The sequence below is a fragment of the Castanea sativa genome, chromosome 6, assembly GCF_040712315.1.
Source record: "Castanea sativa cultivar Marrone di Chiusa Pesio chromosome 6, ASM4071231v1".
NCBI lineage: Eukaryota > Viridiplantae > Streptophyta > Magnoliopsida > Fagales > Fagaceae > Castanea > Castanea sativa.
In genome coordinates, this window is record NC_134018.1 from 15,373,700 (window position 1) to 15,396,466 (window position 22,767).

Consider the following 22,767-nt stretch of genomic DNA (forward strand, 5'->3'; position numbering starts at 1 on the left):
CACTCTGGCGCAATTGGTGCCTAATTCTTGGTGGATCCTTATTTCTTGCATGGTTATGGATGTTTGTCATTGATGGTGATGTCATTAGGAGGGACAAATTCCTCTATTTTTATCGTCTGATGAAGTCTAAGGACCCCGGCTATTATGAGTTTAAGCCATGGGATAGGGCTTTTAGGTTAATCCTTGTTTACTCCTCGTCTCTCCGAAATTGGAAGCCAAATTTCTTTTTATTTCTAGAAGTAGTTGGGAGTTCGTCCCTAGTGAGGACTTGGACAAAGCCCCCAAGTTTTTTCGTAGTTGGCGAGTTCCCGTGTCTAGTGCGTCTTCCTTGTCTTTTTAGTTGTTTTTCCCTTTTTTTAGGAGTGACGGTGATAGGTGACTTACTTGTACTCTTGTTTTGCAGTTGCCCAGCGTCCTCGTCTAAAGAAGAGGTACCAGCATTGTGTTGAAAAAGTAAGGGAATATTTGGAGACCCCAAGGATATCGACGAGCTAGTCTCTCCTCAATCTTTATTTCTTCATTTCATGGGTTCGGAACCATCTACTAAGGTTCGGAGAGATTTGGAAGTTATGAAGAAGAGTGAGTGCTTTCTGGAACCGTCTCCTCACAAATTTTATTTTATATGATTTTCTTCTTCCTTTTAGGAATGACGACCAGGTTCAGTAAGCAAAAATTAGCTGAAGCTCAGGAGAAGAAGGCCAAGGGTGGAACAGATAGTGACCTTTTGTCCAAGAAGAAGGCTAGTGACGTCGTTAAGAAAGATCCCGCGAAAACGCCTCCTCCTGCCAAGCGCCTTGCCTCTCCCACTTTGTCACTAGAGATGATTGCCTTTGGTGGAGAGGAGATTAGGAAGAAGAAGAAGGCTGGTGGTAAATCTTTCATTCCTACCTTCTGGGAAGATGTTGACATAGCAACTTTGAAGGCCCATGAGGCACTTTCTATGGATGATCTGAGTCCTCTGATGGCAAAGTCATCCAGTGAAGTGATGTTGTCTCACATCCAAAAGCTTGTGTAGGAATATGTAGTTGGTCGTCTTTACATCTTTTTTCTTTTGCTTTATTTTTACTAAGGGAAGTTTTTGTAGGCTTTGGGGAAGTCTCTTTTCGTCTCTAGAAAACTCTTGGATTTGGAAAAGAGGGTGGCTAGTTCAAGCCTTTGATCAAGTCTTTATCCACTGAGAATGAGCTGTTTAAGAACAAGGTTGCCATCCTCACTACTAAAGCTGAGAATGACAAGGAGCATGTGGCAACCTTGGAGAAGGACTTCCACAAGCTTAAGGACAAGCAAATTGGGGACCTAGAGTTGAAGTTGCAGAATGTTGGGGCGATGGCGGTATAGGATCTTAAAGACTCTGACGAGTACTCTGATCAATTATGCAAGTACTACGTGGAGGGCTTTGATCTTCTCGTGAAGTGGATGGCAAAGCATCATCCTAGCTTGGACCTTTCAGGCTTGGCTATTAATGACATCGAGAAAGAGCTTATGTCCAAGAAAGCCACAAACATTGCTGAAGGAATGAAGGAGACCACTGTTGTAACCCCTGCAGACCATGCCCCTAATGAGCATTAATTTTTTATTTTTTCTTCTCACTTTTTTTTATTTCCTTGCAAGGCAAGAACAATATTTCTCTTTGGCCCGTTGTTTTGAGTAACTAAACAATTCCTTTGATGATAGATAGATAGGTTTATGGATTTCCTGCTTTTAGCTATAGTAAACAACTCTTTTATGCTTGGATAACCTTTTACGACGATGTTAGTTGTGTTGAGACAACCTTTAGGTTTAGCTTGCACTTGAGCAGCTTTTTCGTACTTAGCTTGTATATGAACAGCTCTTTGCATTCGGTTGTGTTGGAATGATTTTCTATTGAGTCATATTTGAGTGACGATCTTAGTTGTGTTTGAACAATTTAGTATTTCTTTTTTTTTCTTTTTTCTTTTTGCTGTGTTTGAACAGTTTTGTATTGAGTCATGTTTAAATGACGATGTTAGTTGTGTTTGAACAACTTAGTATTTTTTAGCTGTGCTTAAATAGTTTTGTATTGAGTCATGTTTAAATGACTATGTTAGTTGTGTTTATACAACTAAGTATTTTTTAGCCATAATTGAACAGCTTCTTGTTGAGTCATGTTTAAATGATGATGTTGGTTATGTTTGAACAACTTAGTATTTCTTTAGCTGTGGTTGAACAGCTTTTTGTTGAGTCATGTTTGAATGACGATGTTGCACTCTAGTTGTGACTCGGAGTTGTGGTATTGGAGAGTCTTTCGGGTTAACCACTTTTTGTTTTGTCTTGAATGACGATTATATTGGTTATGTTTGAACAACTTCGATTTAGTTGACTTTAGTAGTTGTGTATCAATAACTTTGATTGCTATGACGCCATTGGCTGTGCATGAATCGCTTTTAATTTGAAATTTTAATGGCAAATATCCTTAAGACATCTCTCAAGGACGACTCCTAAGCGCTGCACACGTTTTGATAGTGACATATTATGGATAATCATTGATAAATACGTGTTGTACATGTTTTGACAGATTATGGATAATCATTGATAAATATGCATGGATAATGCTTTCATGTACTATTGATCTTATGAATGACGAAAGTAATGGTTGTCATACATACTGATATGAAGATTAGGCAACTTGAAATGTAAAGCGTTCCTTACTGGTAGTACTTCTTCAAGTGTTCTATGTTCCATGGTCGAAGCAGTTCCTGGCCGTTTAAAGACTTCAGGTAGTAAGAGCCTTCTTTGGAATGACGGATTCCTTCGTAGGGGCCTTCCCAAGTTGGCCCTAATTTTCCTTGGGATGGGTCCTTTGTTGCCTGTGACACCTTCCTAAGGACGAGGTCTCTTGTGTTGAACCTTCTCACCCTAACCTTTCTACTGTAATACCTGACCATTGCTTCTTTATGTTTAGCCATTCGCTTCATAGCTTCTTCTCTGACTTCATAAATTAGGTCCAAATTGCTGTTAAGCTCCTACTGATTGTTTTGCTCTTCATATGTTTTGACTTTAAAGCTCGTCAGTCCTACTTCCGCTGGTATGATAGCCTCCGTGCCAAACGTCAGTCTGAATGGTGTTTCTCATGTTAGGACTCTTGTGGTCGTCCTATATGCCCAAAGGACATTTTGTAGTTCTTCGGGCCATGCCCCCTTTGTCCCCTCAAGCCTAGTTTTGATAATTTTGTGCAAGCTTCTGTTCATCACTTTTGTCTGGCCGTTGGCCTGAGGGTGTCTTGGAGAAGAGTAGTGATTCTTAACTTCTAAGTCTTGGCAAAATCTTTGAAACTTGGGGTTGTCGAACTGCTTTCCGTTGTCTAATATTATGACATGTGGGACTCCAAACCTACAAATGATGTTTTTCCGCACAAAGCTTGTGACTTTAGCCTCTATTATAGTTGTCACTGGCTTTGCTTCTACCCATTTTGTGAAATAATTGATTGTGATGATCAAGAATTCGAGTTACTTCTTCCCTACAGGGAATGAACCCATGATATCAATTCCCCATTAGGCAAAGGGCCATGGTGAGGATATGGGTGTCATCGTCTCTCCTGGTCTCGTCTGGACATTTGTAAAGCGTTAACACTTGTCGCATGCTCTAACGATGTTATATGCATCTTTCTGTATGGTTGACCAGTAATATCCTACTCTAAGCACCTTTCCTGCTAAGGATCTTGCCCCAGCATGATTTCTGCAGGTTCCCTTATGTATCTCGCGGAGCACATAGTTTGCTACTTTTGAGCTAGCGTATCTTAGATATAGGAGTGAGTATCCTTGACTGTATAGCACGCTATCGATAATGATGAAGTGAGCTACTCTGATCTGTATCTTCCTTGCTTCCATCTTATCTTCAGGGTGCCATCCTTATTTCAAGTGACGGACGATGGGAGTCATCCACTCGTCTTGTTCTTTTATCTTTAGAACTTGTTCACCTTCTATGCTCGGTTGCCCCCTTATCTCTACACATAGTTCAGAGGTCGCATTGTAATCATCTAACGAGGCCAATCTTGCTAGAAAGTTAGCTTCTATATTTTTGGCTCGAGGGATTTGTACAATGTCTAGATTGTCAAAATACTGTGAAATTCGTTGAACGATCTTCAAATACTTCTGCATCCTTTCTTCTTTGGCTTCATAATCTCCTTTCACTTGTCCAATTATCAGCTGAGAATCAATTTGGACGACAAGGTTCTTTACTCCTAGAGCCCTTGCTAGACTTAGCCCTGTTTGCAATGCTTTGTACTCTACATCGTTATTTGTTGTTAGGAACTGTAAATTGATTGCATACTTCAATGTTTCTTTTCTGGAGATATGAGCACAACTCTTGCTCCTCCTACTTTCCTCGTTGCAAACCCGTCTGTTTGGACCGTCCATGTTTCCATAAGAGGTTCTTCTTCCTTATAGGGGTAAGTGAATTCTACAATGAAGTTTGCTAGCACCTGGGCTTTGACTACTGCTTGGGGCCGATATTCAATGTTGAATTGGCCCAACTCAATTGCCCATTGAATGAGTCATCCTGCTGCATCTATCTTATTCATCATCTTTCTTATGGGCTGATCTATCATGACGACGATGAGGTGTGCTTGGAAATAAGGACGGAGCTTTCTAGAGGCAACCAACAATGCAAAAGCTATCTTTTCCATCCTTGGGTAACTTTCCTCTGCACCTTGAAATGCCTGGTTGGTGTAATAGATGGGCTTCTACACATTCCCTTCTTCTCTGATCAATGTCGAACTCACTGTAGTGTTGGATACTGCTAAGTAGAGGTACGGCTTCTCTCCCATCACCGAGGGGCTTTACAGAGGTGGCTTCGTCAGGTACTCCTTTAACTTGGCAAGGGCTTCCTTGCATTTGTCAGTCCACCAAAAAGCTTTTTTCAATACCTTGAAGAATGGCATGCACTTGCCCGTTGCCCTAGAGACGAATCTGTTTAGGGCTGCAACTTTTCTTGTCAGGCTCTACACCTCTTCACTGTCTTTTTTTATTTGACCTCGATTATTGCCTTTACTTTGTCTGGATTTGCCTCTATACCTTGTTAGGACACTATCAATCCCAAGAATTTTCCTGAAGCAACAGCAAAAACACACTTTGCAGGGTTTAATTTCATATTGTACTTACCTAGTGTGCTGAAGGTTTCCTTGAGATCGTCCAAATGGTTAGATTTGTCCTTGCTTTTCACCAGCATATTGTCTACGTACACCTCCACATTCCATCCAATCTGATGAGAGAACATGCGGTTCACCAATCTTTGGTAGGTGGCTCCTGCGTTCTTCAGTCCATAGGGCATAACTTTGTAACAGTATAACCCTTGGCTAGTAACGAATGAGGTCTTCTCTTGATAGTCTTCATCCATAAGAATCTGGTTGTATCTAGAAAATGCGTCCATGAAACTAGAGAGCTTATGTCCAATAGTCGAGTCTACCAGTTGGTCAATCCTTGGCAAGGGGAACCTATCCTTTGGGCAGGCCTTATTCAAGTCTGTGAAGTCGACACACATCCTCCACTTGCCATTGCTCTTCTTTACCATAACCATGTTTGCAAGCCAATTTGGATAGAAGACTTCCCTGATGAAATCAGCTTCTAGTAGTTTCTCTACTTCTTCAGTTATAGCTTTGTTGTGTTCTTGTGCAAACACTCTCCTCTTTGGCTGTACAGGTTTGTATTCCAAGTTGACGTTAAGACAATGTTGTATGATCTTCCTATCAATCCAGGGGATATCTTCATGTTTCCAAGTGAAAACATCTTGGTCTGCCCTTAAGAAGGAGATCATTTTCTCATTCTCAGGGGTTGGAAATCCGTTCCAATCTTTAATATCTTCGTCGAGTCTCCTGGGATGATCTCTACTTCTTGTGGTGTTTCTGACTGTTTGGGAATGGGCTCTAGTTCATTGATCACTCATGTGTGATTCTCTCAAGATGCTAAGGCAGCTTGATAGCACTCTCTTGCTAGAATTTGGTCTCCTCTAATTTCTCCTAGAGTGCAGGTCTTCCCAAGATGATGTTGTATGATGAAGGGCAATCAACTATAAGGAAATCAATTTCCTTGGTGACTTATGCCAGATAAGTTCCTGTAATTACAGTTAGAGTGACGATGCCTTTAGGGACGATCCTATCCCCTGTGAAGCTTACCAGAGGTGAGGTGAAAGGCCTGATCCTCTTCTAATCCAGCTTCATTTGCTGAAATGCGGGCAAGTAGATGATATCTGCTGAGCTTTTGTTGTCAATAAGCACCTAGTGGATGTTAAACTCTTCCACTCTAAGCATGATTACTAGTGGATCATCATGGGGTTGCTTGATGCTGCGACCATCTCTCTCTGAGAAGAGAATATCAGACTCGTCATTCTTTGTCATCTTCATTGGAGGGAGCCGTGAATGCACGCTATTTATCTTCCTTCCTTGTGCCTTTTTCAAGGATTTCAACATTAAGCCTGCTGTTATTCCTCCCGAAATCGTCTTTATTTCTCCTATAGGGGGTTTGGTATCCCCTATCTCCGGAGTTCTGTCCTTTTCTTCCTTTTGTTGGTACCTGTGTGGCTCCATCTTTCTGACGTACTTCTGTAACTTCCCTTGCCTGATTAAAGTTTCCACCTAATCTTTCAAATGCCTACACTCATCAGTATGATACCTATGGTCCTGGTGGAATCTGAAGTACTTGCTCTTGTCTCTTCTTTCTACTAGAGTACTAATTGGTTTCAACCACTGCAGGGAAGGATCATCTCTTATCTGTGTAAGGACCTACTCAATTGGCATTATTAGGGGAGTGAAGTTTGTGAACTTGGGTTTCCTGTCTAGAAGCTCCTTTTTCCATGTGGTCTGTCCACCACTTTGTGTCTCCTTATTCTTATCTCGATTGTTGTTTATTCCTTCGACTCTCTTCCTTTTCCCTTTCATCTCCTTTGCAAGCACTGCATCCTTTGCATTCATGTACTTCTGAGCTTTACGGAGCAACTTCGCCACTGTTATTGGTGGACTTTTAGTGATTGAGAAGAAGAAATCTCTTAGTAGCAATCTTGCCTGGAAGGTTGTTAGGATGAATTGATCTTCAACTTCGTCTACCTGCAGTAGCTCCTTATTGAACTGAGTGACGTACTACCTTAGTGATTCTCCTTCTGCTTGCTGGATGTTGAGAAGATGGCCGGTTGGCTCTTTGTGTCTTTGCCCACTAATGAAATGACAAACAAAACCTTTGCTGAGTTGTTCAAAGTCTGCAATGGTTCCTAGGGGTATCTTGCTGAACAATACTCTAACTACTCCCTTCAGTGTTGTTGGGAATGCCTTACACATCACTTTTTCTGGGTCATCTGCAATAGCATCAGCATCTTGAATTATTCAATGTGATCCAAGGGATCTTTGGAAACGTCATATGACTCCAACTGTGGGAGACGAAATGTTTGTGGGAGGGGATGATTCAATACTTCAGTAGTGAATGGTGAAACTGTCCTTCGGATCATCCCATCCAGTTCTCTCCGCCTTTGTCCTTCATAGCACTTTTTAGTTCGTCCATCTCCTTCCTCATGTTGTGAAGCTCATTCTCCACCCTCGTGAGGTCCTGTCTTGCCTATTGGCTTGAGAGTTTGATTCTTCTTCATTTTGGTTTTCACCTGTACACTGACGTTCTGCGTTTTGGGGTTCCATTGTCTTTCGCAGTTCTCCATTGTCTCACCTGTTCACCGATGTAGTTCTTCACCGACGTTCTGTAGATGAGAAACCTGCAAAATGAACTGGGTGGAAGAGTAACACACCGGTGTGGCGTCAGCCAAACCGCCTCCAATGCTTACGTCAATAAGGGTGAAAGATTCTAGAGAGAAAACAAGTAGAGAGTGATTTCGTGAAGTATTTGTGTGTATCTTTAGCTTCTGTTATCTTCTCTTTTAAGTTGTATGCCTCATTAATGGGCAATGATGCACTGCATTTATGCTCAATGGCTAGTGCGTTACAAAATCTTTGTCTGGAGGCCACAGCTCATTCTCTGACCGTTGCTTCGTCAGTTATGTTTTGTCATCAATGACCGTAATAAATGTGTAACATCTTCTCTAAGTGAATGATGATCTGCATATAATGACGACCATAAATTTCTAGTTCATCATCATACACACACACACACACACACACACAAACACACACACACACATATATATATATATATATACATTTGTTTTTTTGTGGTCTTGAAAGGCCATGGGGTTGTACTCTAACTTTACCATGCCTTATTTCACCAAACTATTTAGACTTTGCATGAATATTATGAACAACATCATATGAAATAACTGCATATAAGTCTTTGTTTATAATAGTATGGGTTTTGTAAAACACAAAATCATTGTTTTTTTGACATGATGGCCACACAAAAAAAAATTTTACAAGGTTAACCATGATATTTCTTAAGGTGAGCTCCGCTAATAGGGCTATACGCCTTTATACCTGCTTGATCCTTTAGCCAATAAGGTCATGTTGCATGTGCTTCCTCTACTATGTCTGGTCCTTCCCATTTTGGAGAAAATTTATGTTTGACAGCTCCAGCAACTCCTCATACATGTGGGGCAGCTTTTCAAACAAGTTCTCCCACTTGAAACTTTCTTTCTTTAACTTGGCCTTCATGCCTAGCCTTCATGTTAGCCTGCCAAAGGTGGTTATGAGAGGCAGCATTGTCGCACATTTCCTCCATATTTTCCGAAGTATCTTCTCTGGGTATTTCTGAAATCTCTACCAATTTCACCTCTGGCCTTACTAAATCTATTGGGATGACAACCTCTGTGCCATAGACTAAAGAAAATGGTGAAACTCCTATAGCTTGTGATTTGGCTGTTCTATGAGCCTACAGAGCTGTAGGAAGCTCCTTCTTCCACCCTTTTCCATTCTCCTTAATCATTTTCCCAATATCTTTAGCAATATTTTGTTGGAGGCCTCAGCTTGACCATTTCCCTTGAGATAATAAGCTATAGATTTCGTGTGAGAAATGGAGTACTAGTTTATTCAACGGCACACATCCTTGTTCAGGAATGGTGTGCCATTGTCAGAAATAATTTTGTTGGGTACCCCAAAACAACATATTATATTCTCCCTAAAGAAATTAGATACTGAGCTACTTGTTGCCTTTTTTAGAGCACAGCTTCTACCCACTTGGTATATAGCTCAGTGGCTACTAATATCCATGTACATCCTTCAGATGGGGGGGGGGGGGTTATAGGTCCTATAAAATCTAGCCCCCAGTTGTGGAATGGATATAGAGCCACAGTTGGATGATGACTCTAATGGCTAGTGTGTATTTCGCTACTCGCCTTTGTCATTCTTGACACTTCCTTGCAAAGTCTTGAGCATCCCTTTGCATTGTGGGCTAGTAATATCCTTGGTGTAAAGCCATTTGCCACAACTTTCTCCCACCCAGATGTCCTGCTGGTTCTCCTTCATGCAAGTCTGAAAGAACGCCATTAACTTCTTTGGTAGGAATACATACCATCTATCTTCCTTGGAAACTTCTTTTGAACAATTTTCCATCTACCACTTTAAACCTAGTCACATATTTTTTTTAACTTCTCTCTTTGTACACAATCAGCAGGCAAAATACCTTGCCAAAGGTATCTTAAGTATGGATCCTACCAATCTTCTCCTAGCAATTTGTCATTAAGTACCTCTGCTTGATCTGGAGAAATAACAGAACAAGTTTTACAACTCCGTTGTTCTTCCTTAGCATCACTAGCCAGAATATCCCTAGCCTTTGCAATCTTCTATAGAGGCTGACATCGAGATTTACACCACAAATATCATAGTACAATCTATGCAACAATGTCAATCTCTCCTGCCTTGAAACAAATTTCATTAGCAAACCTTCTGCTCCTTTGAGAAACAAATCTTCATTGATCCTAAGGAAGTCTTTCATGTTTGTTGGTAACTCTAACCTAACACACTTCCCTTAAGCCATTTCCTTTAGTAAGGGTTCTCGCCAATCTTGAGGGAAACATAATTCATCCTGAACTAAACTAGGCTACTTCTCAAGTTGGAGTGTCATCTTTTCTTTCTTCAGTACAGACTTGGTGGCTAGAGTAGCTAGCGAATCAGTAAGCTTGTTCTCACCTCTGTTAACCACCTTGTACTCTATGAAAGTAGAGTGTCCCATGACATTTTGCACTGCAGTTATGTAAGCAGTCAAACTAGGATTCTTCACGCCATAAATTTCATCAACTTGTTTTATCACCAACTCAGAGTCACCAAATACCTTCAATCTTTTTATGCCTAACCTTCTAGTAGCCTTTGTTAGGAAATTTAGACCCCGGTTGATACAAGTAACAAGTTTTAAACCCAAGTTGTTAATTAGATTTATTATGCATAAAACTTGTTAAAACAAACAAACATCAATATCATGTCAAAATCATATGCAGCGAAAAAGTAAATAAGACAAGATATGATGACCTAGGAAAACCAATGAAACCAACCAGTTTTGCAGTAAAAAATCTAGGGGGAAACCTTACTGAAAAGCAATCCACTATAGTAAAGAGAAGTTTCAGATCTAGTACAAAACCTTTGTCCCTAGACTCTACAATCCCTGTAAAAGAACTCACAGCAGAAACCTTCTACCGCTTCAGAACCTCTGAACTCTTCAATATATGAACGCCACCCTTTGATGCACGGATCCCAATACATGACTAACTCTTTTGCACGAATCCTAGTACATGACTTACTCACTAACTTGAGAAAGAAGAATATTGGCTGTAAAGTTCTTCACTTCATCAACAATGAAGATCAAGAAGCACTTGGTTACAAAACCCTAAGGCGCAAAGACGCAGTAGCTTCTTTCAAAGGAATAAGGCTTCAGTCACCTTTTGCATATGTTCTCCTTGTATTCTCTTATGTTACGGCCTCTGAAATAAGCCTTATATATATCTAGGGTTGTGAGAAAAGAAACCTTACACAAATACAAAAGCATGGGCTGAAAATCAGATCTGAAAATTCTAATTTTCATAACCTCGATAGATACCTCGATAGATAGCTATCTGTCGAGCAGCTGTCCACAGGTGTCCGTAAGTGTCAAGCTATCTATCCAGCTTTAGTGAACACCTTTTCTTCACTTGTTTCTTGGTCCAATCTTCATGGCTTTAATACTAGACTTGAACAACATGTTCTTTGAAGTATAAAATACATCCTAGATCTACCTAATTGCAAGTAAAGTGTGTTTTGTCAAAGGATTAGCCAACTACATAAAATATGTCCTTAACAACCTTCAGTCCTACCAATAAGGCTTCATATTCTGCTTCATTATTAGAACAAGGGAAATGTAGTTTATAGGAAAACGTATGCTCTTCCCCTAGTGACTTTAAGACTACTCTAATCCCTCCTCCTTGAACTGTAGATGACCTATCAAAATACATCGACCACTTATGTTCCTCTGTCACCATAATTTCCTGTTGAGGGGGGGGTGAAAAATCACTTGTCCTAGGAAAATTATCCAGTAGCCACTGCTTGGCCTTTGATGGCGGTTGGCCGTATGCATTCGATATCAAGACATGATGTCAAAATGGCCCATTGTACCATTCTTCCTAATAACTGAGGTCGTGTCAAAAGATACTTCACGGGATTACTCTTAGTCACCAGCTGTACATGATGTCCTAGAAAGTAATGATTGAACTTTGTCAAAGCAAAAGTTAATGACAAACATATTTTCTCAACAGTTGAATATCTTAACTCTGGTCCCTTCATAAGCTTGCTTATATAGTACACTGGTTTCTCTACCCCTTTTGGCTCCTGAGCTAATAATGCTCCCAAGGATTGCTTCATATTTGCTATGTACAATAGCAAAGGTTTCCCAGGTACAGGGGCCACCATGGTGTAGGGATCCGCCAATATCATCTAAATCTTATTAAACACTTTCTGGCATTGATCACACCATAAAAAAGTTACTCCTTTCTCTGTCTGCTTCATAAGAGGCTTTAAGATCTCGGCTAGACCTGGAATGAATCTTTTCAGATAAGAAACCTTTCCCACAAAACTTCTTAACTCTTTTAGAGTTGTAGGAAGACTGAGAGTAGTTATTGCTTTAGCCTTTGTATGGTCCAAATCAATTCCCCTATGATGAATAAGAAACCCCAAGAACTTCCCTGAAGATACTCCAAATGTACACCTAGAAGGATTCATCCTCAAACTATGCTCTTTGCATCTTTCAAAGACTTGTCTCAAGTGCACCAAATGCTCAAAAGGATTCTTCACTTTTACAACAAAATCATGAACGTAATCTTCTACCTGCTTGTGCAGCATGTCTCCAAAGATTAATGTCATGGTTCTTTGGTACATTGCACCTGCATTCTTCAATCCAAAAGGAATCACCCTATAGAAGTAGTTCCCAAAAGGTGTCCTAAAAGTAGTTTTCAAAGAATCTATTGGGTCCATGAGAATCTGATTATACCTACTATAACTATCCATAAAAGCGAAACGCTCGAGACCTGTTGCTACATCTACCAGGATATCAACATTAGGAAGTGAGAATTCATCTTTTGGGCAAACTTTATTGAGATCCTAAAAATCTACATAGATTCTTATCTAACTAGTTTTCTTCTTTACAGGAACTATATTAGCTAACCAGCTCGGGCATTCAATCTCCTCAATGAATATTGCCTTTAAAAGCTTCTATACTTCAAGCTTTATCTTTTCTTCCACATCTAGACAATATTTCCTCTGTGGCTGTTTAACAGATTTAGCATTAGGATCCACCTTTAGCTTGTGCACCACCAAATTTGGGCTCAGACCTGGTATTTCTTGATAACTCCAAGCAAAGACATCTTTGTACTCTTTCAACAAAGCTACTAGCTTTCCTCTCTCATTTTCAGATAGATTTTTGCTAATCTTTACCATTTTCTCATCTTCTTCACCATCACCCAGGTTGACTTCAACAAGCTCTTCTTGTACATTCTTAACACCATCATTCATACACTCAGGGGCTTCTTTCACAAACTCCTCAACTGTATGAACTTCCTCTGGCTGTTGTATTGGATTAAGGGAATTAGGCTTGCCATCCTCCTCATCCCCTTCCTCTAACCGTCGGAATTCATATACCACTCGGCCATCAAGCCTGGTGATCCTTCTTATCTTGGAAGGCCTTTCTAGTTCTACCACTTCGCCATCATCTTCTTCCCCTATTTGCAATGCAATAGGATTGAAAGGAAGAATTCTATTTTCACCTTCAAGTTCATACTCATGGTATAAAGCTACTTCAGCAAAATGAAGTTCTGCTCTATCAAAAGGCATCTTGGTGGCCTCAATGACTACCTGCTTGTTCTTCCAAATGGCCTTCACACATTGATGATATGTGGAAGCCACTGCTTTGTACGCCTTTAGCCATGGACGACTTAAGATGATGTAATAAGATGTATACCCTTCCATCACATGCATGAGAGTAGGTGCTCGAATTGGCCCAACCCTAAGGTCCAAAGATACATGCTCAAGGGTATTTTGCTATAAAGATCCTATTCCTGCCACTTGCGTTGACTCTGGAATAATTCTTTCTCTCGAAATTCCCAAGGCATCAAAAGTTAGGAGAGGTAGAATATTAGTGGATGCACTAGTATCTACCAATGCCCTTTTGATTCGAGATGCACACACAAAGGCAGTAACATACAAAGGTCTATCACCATCAACAGCTCAATTGACTAGATCTTTATTAAAAAAAAGTGGTTGAATCCTTCGCTTCCTGGTATGCCACTTGCATCAAACTCCCTTCAACAGCGGCCACTTCATGATTCATTTCCATCACCTTGGTCAACGCTTGGGCTACTTCTTTTCTAGCCATTGGTCTAAGACCTATTCCTTCAAGAAAGGAATGTATTTTATCTTCCTGCTGGATTCTCGCTATCATCTTTTCATCTACTAATGGTGGCGGTGCTAAGCTACTGCTAGCCAGGTTCTTTGCTTCTTCTTCCATAAGATCCTCACGACCTATGAAGAAAGTCATTGCCACCTCTGGTGTACGCATTCTTGGGTCAGCTCTCTTCCTAGCTTTGATAACCGAATCTCCCTTGGCTACCCTATCATGGACGATATTTCTCAAAGCATAGCAATCCATAGTATAGTGGTCACATCTCTTGTGATACCTACAAGAAAGTGGATTTCGCTTTCCTCTTCTATAGGTTCATGTTTACATTCAAGCAACGTCACTATACCATCTTTCACCCAAACTTCTAAGATGCTATACAATTCTTCAGTGGACACAGTAAAAGGAGGGGGAATACCACTTTTGTCCCTCTTCTTTCCTTTAGCCACCTTTTTAGGTTCTTCTGTCATAGCAACCTCTACTTTCTTATTTTCTCTCCTCCACGGTTGTCTAGGAGCATTCACAATTTGTGAAATTGAACCTTTTGAAGGCTTCCTTATAGACATACTTGTCCTCCTTGTAGCTTCTACAAGTCTCGTAAAACTATAGATCTGAAGATTCTCTAAGTAAGGTTGATATTCGTACAACATACACGATACAAATATCCACCACAGCAAAGAGAGATCTCTAAACTTGCGAATACATTCCAGCAATCCTTCAAACACCCTTTACATTTCGTGTTGTAGATCTGACAACATGAGCTTTTCTTTTAAAGTAAAGAACTTTTTCATAAACTGTGTTGCCAAATCATTCTAACTTGGAACTGATCCTGGTGCAAGACTGGTATACCAAGTAAAAGCTCATCCTTCTAGAGACTTAGAGAACTTTCTGAGCCTTAACTTGTGGTCATGAGAGTGAGTTGTCAGTGCATCTACATACCGCATGATATGCTCTCTAGCATTCCCCGTTATGCTATCATACTTAGGGAATATAGGAGGTGTGTAGTCAGTATCCCAGTAATCACCTTCTTCCTTGGAGGCATGGAGAAAGCGACTACAAATAGAGGTGTACAACTCAACAAAACACCCTTAAAAAGGAAAATAACCAGAGACCCCCAGTGGAGTTACCAAAAATGTATGTGCAAATTAGATTTGAGCTTATTTATGATAGTGAAATAAGTTATCTAATAGTATGTTCACATGAGAAAGCTCGAAAAGACGCAAGCATTGACATGACACTCAAACAAGAAATAGAAAATATGATGGTAGGACATGAAAAAGACGCACATTGAGACAAAGAGAAGAAGCTGATTATCAAAACAATACAGGACGTACGTGGAAAACCCTAGAAAAGGGATAAAAAAAACAACGATTTGAGTAAGAACACAACATTCTTGCTCGACTCGACTTGTATTATGTATCAGAAAGAAATTAGTTTACAATGAAGTTGTCTTTCTTTCCTACCAACTCTCCACTTTCATCTCAAATATCTATTTAGGTTCTTGCCCTAGAAGTTTAGTTGCATGTTCCTTTTATACTCTAAGGAACATGGCTGAGTACAAGGATAGGTGTCAAGTTATCATATTCTCTCTTTTAAGATCTTTTCACAACTGTGATGTCATCTACTAACTAAGGGATAAGGATTGCGCCAACGTGGCACTAGGACCTGTAGGTAGGTAGCTTTGCCACTATTTGGGAGACAAGTCTTGGTCATTAAGAAGGACATCGGGAATACTATGATTGGTATATGTGTCTCTAAGGTAACTCATTATGCATTCAACCAATAAGGAATGTCCTCATAGCCTTCAACTCTAAAAATTCACTATGTCCTTTTTTGGTAATGCTTGAGTACCGTATTAGGTGTAAATCTCACTTCCTTCCCAAGGCAATCACGCCTTTAGCAATGACCAAGACAAAATCTTTTAGCTGTCACCTACTCTCCCTTACCTCATAGCTGCTCCACGTGTAGAGTCCAGATTCAACCAATGTAGCACTAGGACCCGTAGAGCTAGCTTTGCCACTATTTGGGAGACAAGTCTTGGTCATCAAGAAGGACATCGGGAATACTATGATTAGTACACGTGTCTCTGAGGTAACTCATTATGCATTCAACCAATAAGAAATGTCCTCATAGCCTTCAACTCTAAAAAGTCACTATATCCCTTTTTGGTAATGCTTGAGTACCGTATTAGGTATAAATCTCACTTCTTTCCCAAGGCAATCATGCCTTTAGCACTGACCAAGACAAAATCTTTTAGCCGTCACCTACTCTCTCTTACATCATAGCTACTCCACGTGTAGAGTCCAAATTCAACCACTTATACATTTTCTCATACCTTAGTGGTGTTATGTACATATGTTAAGAATATAAAGAACATGTAATATAATAGTTAGATTTTCAATCCTTTTTTCCCATTTTTTTTAATTTTTAATTTTTATTATTTAAGATATCATTCCATTGATTGTGTAAGAGACAAACGGGGATGAGTAGATGTTGTTATATTTAAGCAATACGAGCATAAAGGAAAGAAACAGACAATCCTATACTCATAATATTCAGGAAAAAATAAATAAATAAATTGTGTTCATAAATAAATATACACATTTAATATCCTTCACGCTATTTGGCATGTTTTAGGCTTGAGGCTTTCTTTTAGGCTTCAAAGGGAATCAATGACATGCCATTTTTTTATAAGATAATGCAGTGTTGTTTCTGAAGTACAGATTTTCATTTAGGAAATTTAACATTTTTCCAATTAAGCACAATAAACAATGTTTTCTTTTCCTATCTAGAATGTATAAATTTATTAATTGGGAATCAAGTAGAATAGTTCCAATTGATAATATTTTCACCAACTAAACACAAATTGGCACACCCGTGCTTCCTAATTCCAAATCTCCATAAATACATTGAAACATGCTTTATACCAAGCCAAGAGAGAAGTAGCCTTAGATGTAATCTATATTTGGAAACAGGGCATTGACAACATAATGACCAGAATGGAGTTCTACTTAGAAATGTCTACTGCCATCCTTTTCATACGTTTTCCTAGGTGTGTGAAAAATTGCAATGCTGATCACCACCAAAGACAAGATGCAGAGGCATGTCAGTCCTTACATAACAAAAGTGTCTATTCCTCGAGTGAGGTAGGCTCAATGATGATTGCAACTGTGGAGGAAGATTTACAAAAGCATCCATACTCATCTCTTTTGAGACAAAATGAAGGTGGTGATTTTTAAGCAACTTTGCAAGCATGGTTATCAGTATCTTGATTCGAATCTTATGATATTTTTTGTTGCAATAGTGTATTTTTAATAATTAAAAAATATTTTATTGCAACAAAACTCTATTGCAAAGAAAGTTTTGTTGCAATAGTCTATTGCCACATACTTTATTGTAACAGTAGGCAATGAAATTTTTTCATTGCAATAGAGGTTTATTGCAACAATTTGAAGTTTTTTGCAACAAAAAATTTCGTTGCAATAAGGTTTTTTTCTTGTAGTGATTTGTAATTTGGTACTTTATTAGTAATTTCACTAATTTGTGTCAATTTTTAATAATAACAAAAATATTTTTTTGCAACGAAATTTTCGTTGCAAAATTTTATTGCCATAGACTTTATCGTAATAGTAGGCAACAAAATTTCTTCGTTGCAATAAAGGTTTATTGCAACAATTTGAAGTTTTTTGCAACAAAAAATTTCATTGCAATAAGATTTTTTTTTCTTGTAGTGATTTGTAATTTTGTACATTACTAATTTCACTAATTTGTGTCAAAAATTACTTTTTTCAATGTTTCTTTAATATAAATTATAAATTATAATTATGGGTATTTTTTAATATGTTTTTTAATAAAAAAGTGAGATCTTCCGATTCTTGGGCCGATCCTATGATCCGATCCCTAAATCCTCTCATTGATCCTATGTAGGATCTTCTCTGTTTCCTTTTCTTGTATGATGGACCTTCTCTGCTTCCTTTTCTTCTTTCACCTCTCAAACCTCTGTTTGCTCTTCTTCCTCTTCCTCCTCTATCTCCCCCTCTTCCTTCTTAAGCTTCTTCTTTACATCTTCATCAATGTGTGGGGTCATTAATATTGAATTTGCTGCCAAAAAAGTACAATTTAGAGCCCAAAGAAACGCAACACATGCTATCAAGGTATTCTCCGGTTATAAGTTGGAGGATTGAGGAAAGTTTACTCAAATTGTCTATTTCGGCGACTTGGGTGACTTTCGTTAGGGGAGAAGGAGGAAGTTTTGGAATTTCAATCTCATACAAGGTATACATGACTGGGCTATATGTGTGCTAGAAATATAAGTATAGCTTGTTCTCTCCCAATGTAGCACATTGCAACTGTGATGGCAGCGGTGTCTTGGCTTCCACTTTTTCTAAACCCATCTTTGTCTCCAAGTACTGCTTCTTCAATTTTTGCTGCTAATGGTGCTAGCGGTGAATGCAATTCTAATGGCGGTGACATGGATTCCCATAATTTTGATAATTTCTGATGGCGCTGCCCACTGTTAGGATAAAGTCTGTGGCAATAGATTATTGCTACAAAAATTTTGTTGCAATAGAGTTTTGTTGCAATAATATATTATTATTATTATTATTATTATTATTATTATTATTATTATTATTATTATTATTATTATTATTATTATTATTATTAAAAATACCTTATTGCAACAAAAACTAATTTTTGCTATAATTTGTTGCAACAAAATTTTTGTTGTGATAGGTTAGCGCAACAGTACAGTTGATAATTATAAATAAAATTATCATCATTGTTATAATTTCTAATTTCTAATATATATGAAAGAAAAATTAAACAAAATTTGACACAAATTAGTGAAATTACTAATAAAGTACCAAATTACAAATCACTACAAGAAAAAAGCCTTATTGAAACAAATTTTGTTGTTGCAATATACCTCTATTGCAATGAAAAGTTTTTGTTGCCCACTATTACCGTAAAGTCTATAGCAATAGACACTGCAACAAAAATTTTGTTACAATAAAATATTTTTATTATTATTAAAAATACTTTATTGCAACAAAAAATATTGTTACTATAATTTGTTGCAACGAAAGTTTTGTTGCGATAGGTTCTGCAACAGTACGGTTGCTCATTATAAACAACATTATCGTCATCGTGAGTATCCACATGACCCACATCATCCTTTAGATAATCATCAAAATCTCTTAATATTGCATTTGGAGGTTCACTCACCTCATTTTCATTGCTTGATCACATTCTCTTTATGTTAGTACACAAATAATTTTGTTTCATTTAGATAATGAACAAGGTGTTTGAGATTGAGGTCTTAGGATTTGGTGGCAAGAATGGAGTGGTTATGGAAGTATTTGGTTTCGGAAATGAAGTCTAATTTTTATCTAGATGTTATTTTATTATTTCAAATATTAAATTTATAATATAGTATAGTCTCCAAGAAATATCTAAAAACTATACAATTCTAATCTCATATATCTAAATTAGCAAACAAAACCAACTCATGATTCTTCTCAAAAAAAAAAAAAAAAAAAAAAAACCAACTCAAGAGTCAGAAACTACTTCTAGGACAAGAAACTTTTTTAAATATGAATTAAGAAGATCGAGCTTCAAAGCATTCAGCAATAGTGTGGGGAAATATCATAAAATACTATATAACAAAACAAGTATTGTATATAGGTCTTTAAAAAATTCAAAAAAAAATTCAAAATTTTTTTTCAAAGCATCCACATGTCGCGTGAGACATTATCTAGTTCATTAAAATACAAATAAAGGTTTTAAATTTGTAAATACTATCAAAATTGACTAAAACATCTAAAAAACATTGAAAAAACAGACAATCAAATAAATTTTCATGATATTATAAGGTTAATAGAAAATAGTATAGCATAAATAAGCATGAAAAAAAAGTTGTATAATAATCCTCAAGTAGAAATTATTTTGATTAAATAAAAAAACAACTTTAAATTATTTTAGTGCATTCCCATGCAAAGCATTATTCTTAAATCACAAGGAAATTCATAAGAAGAAAAAAACAAATTTGAAATATTTATTACATTGCGAGAGAGATGATATAATAAGTTGAAAAACATAAACCATGTAAATCTAAAATAAATATGATAATACTTTATAGTACAACGCAAGGAGTCCAAGTGGTGCCTTGATTATAATATCATAGCTTCAAAAACATTATGAGTATTTTATTTAGTTTCACATCTCTATTACCTTCCATAAGGTATACACGAACTTGATAGGAAATGATATCCAAACTAAAGTCGTTTTCTATCCTCACTCTTTGAGTACTCATTTCTTCACTTGGTGAGCCACCCAATTCTCATAATAACACTTAAAGAGACATTAGAATTGGAGTCATGTACTTGTGTTTTGAATGGATTTTGAGGCATCCACAAATCATGACTGAATTTATCTTCAATAAACTCAACATCCATTTGATTCCACAATTACATTAGAACTTACAATTTATATGTCTTCGAATTTTCACCATAATCTATATAATCACTCATAATATTGCTTGATCCTACTCTAGTTATGTTAAGATCGAAAACCCTATGAAAGGCTAAACACGCACATACTTTAATATAATCTAAGTATGGTTGTCATCCATTCCATAATTCATATGTAGAGACCTTAAATATTTTAGATGGAATCATATTGTGTACATGACAGATGGTATCATAATCTAGGTATGGTTGTCCTTTGATGCATTATTTCATGTTCCTCACAAATTGAAGAAAAGTTTTTAATGATTACACTAAATTATAAAGGTATTAGAAGAAACTTAAATTTAAAAGAAAATCCAATTAATAGAGCCTACTGTTAGTAATTTACCAAGTTATCCTGAGCATTATTGAGTGTTATTTGTCTCATTCGTTCCCAAAGTTAGTTTGGATGGTGGGTTTTTGTTTTTTTTTTTTTTAATTAAGGCAATGTAGCGGGAAAAATTTGCCAAATAGTATGTTTTTAGAAAAATTTTAGGAAAGCAGCATACGAAAGAAGTTATTTAGTTAGTTAGACTGCTTTTGGAAGTCAAATTTGGCAAACTCAAGTTTGGGTTAGAAGTCAAGTTTGACAAACTCGACTTTCAAGCAGGACCAAGTAAGATGCATCAATATTGCTTGGAAGTCAAGTTTGTCAAACTCGACTTCTAGCCCAAACTCGACTTCTAAAAACAGTCTAACTAACTAAAAAACTTCAAACATATGATATTCACCCAATTTTTTTTCTAAAAAAGTATTGTTATGCAAATTTTGCCCAACAATACATCATTGGTAAATATTCCAAGTGACATCAAAAAAATTATTTTAATATCATGGGTTGCCACTTGCCACAATAAATTTTCTATCGAGTACTAACTACTAAGTGAAAATTTAATTTTTGATACAATATTAAGGTTGAAAATTCTTATATATCTCCAAAAAAAAAAAAACATCTTATAAAATTTATGGAAAATTGCAAATTGCACTCCTAAAGTTTGAGGCTATTTAGATTTTACACCCTAAAATTTCAAAATTTGGATGTTACCCCCTGAATTTTAGGGTGTTTGGATAAGTGTAGTCAGTTTCATACCATACTGGCTGGTACGACTGATATTTTCCGTACCGGTGGCTGGAACGATACAGAAAAGTCCTCATTCCGTACATGTTTAAATACCAGCAGTATTGGGAGCGTTCCGGTTGTACCGACCGAAATATTGGATTTCAGCTGGAAAATGGATACCGGCCCAAAACAGAAACGGAGATTTCTTTGTAATTTTTCACTCACCTAGGATAATTTCTCAAGAAATTTCATGATCTGATGCATCTTTCATGTATCTCGGTCTCTTTTCTACTTAGCTTTCCATTTTTCTTCGTGGTCTCTGCAACGTCTGTGTTCCTTTGATGTTCTTCTTCGTTTTTTTTTTGTTTTTTTTTTTTACTTTTTGTTTTTATGTCTTTACTGTTTCTTAAAGATTTTGAGTTTTGCTTTGGGTGCCCATGTGATGACTGATGACTGACCAAAGGTAAGGAGATGACTTGCTTTTTGAAATTTGAAATGAGATAAGACTCAGTGGAGGTAATCATGTGGAGGACATAAAATCAAGATAAAGATAAAGAAAGATAAATTGCAAAAGTAAAAGAGGATGAGTGTAGGTGAAAAAAATGTGAGTTATTAACAATTTGTTGGCAATTGTGGTAGTTGAAAATTGAGATAAGTGTACCAAAACAAAAATAAAAATGTTATATACATAATATTTTTACAATATTTTTACAACAGATTTTAAGTTTCAGGTTGTTCTTATTTTGTAAAAAATATTTAGTTTTTATATATATATATATATATATATATATATATATATATATATTAAATATATAAAATAGCGGTAAATCCGTAACGGTACATCAATATTGACCGGTACCGAAATATATCGCTTCACTGGCCAAATCGATACAACTTTTGATACGAGATTGACTACCTTGGTTTGAATTGTATATCCTAACATATCAAAATTTAGATTTTACCATTTAAAGTTTTGGAGTGCTTGGATTTTATACCTTAAATTATGAAACTTTAGCATGAAGTTGTTGGAGTGTAAAATCCAATCACTCTAAAATTATTGGAGTGTAATTTACAATTTTCCTAAAATTTAAAGTTTTTCGACTATTTTAAAATATTGGACAAATGTTAGGGATCAAAAATTCAAAATGGTAAATATATTAATTAAAAAAAATCATGTTTTTGCTGAATAATAAAAAATTCATTTCATATGTGAAATGCAAAACGAAACCAGTCTATTCTCTCTCCACCCAAAGTAAGTACATAAATAAAATAAAATTAATCTGATTTAGATAAAAGGGGCACGATATTTCTTGATTTGATTGGATAGACAGTAAGTTGGAATTAAAAAAAAAAAAAAAAAAAATTGAATCGAGTAGTTCTACTCCTATCCTATTTTCTTTTTCTTTTTTCT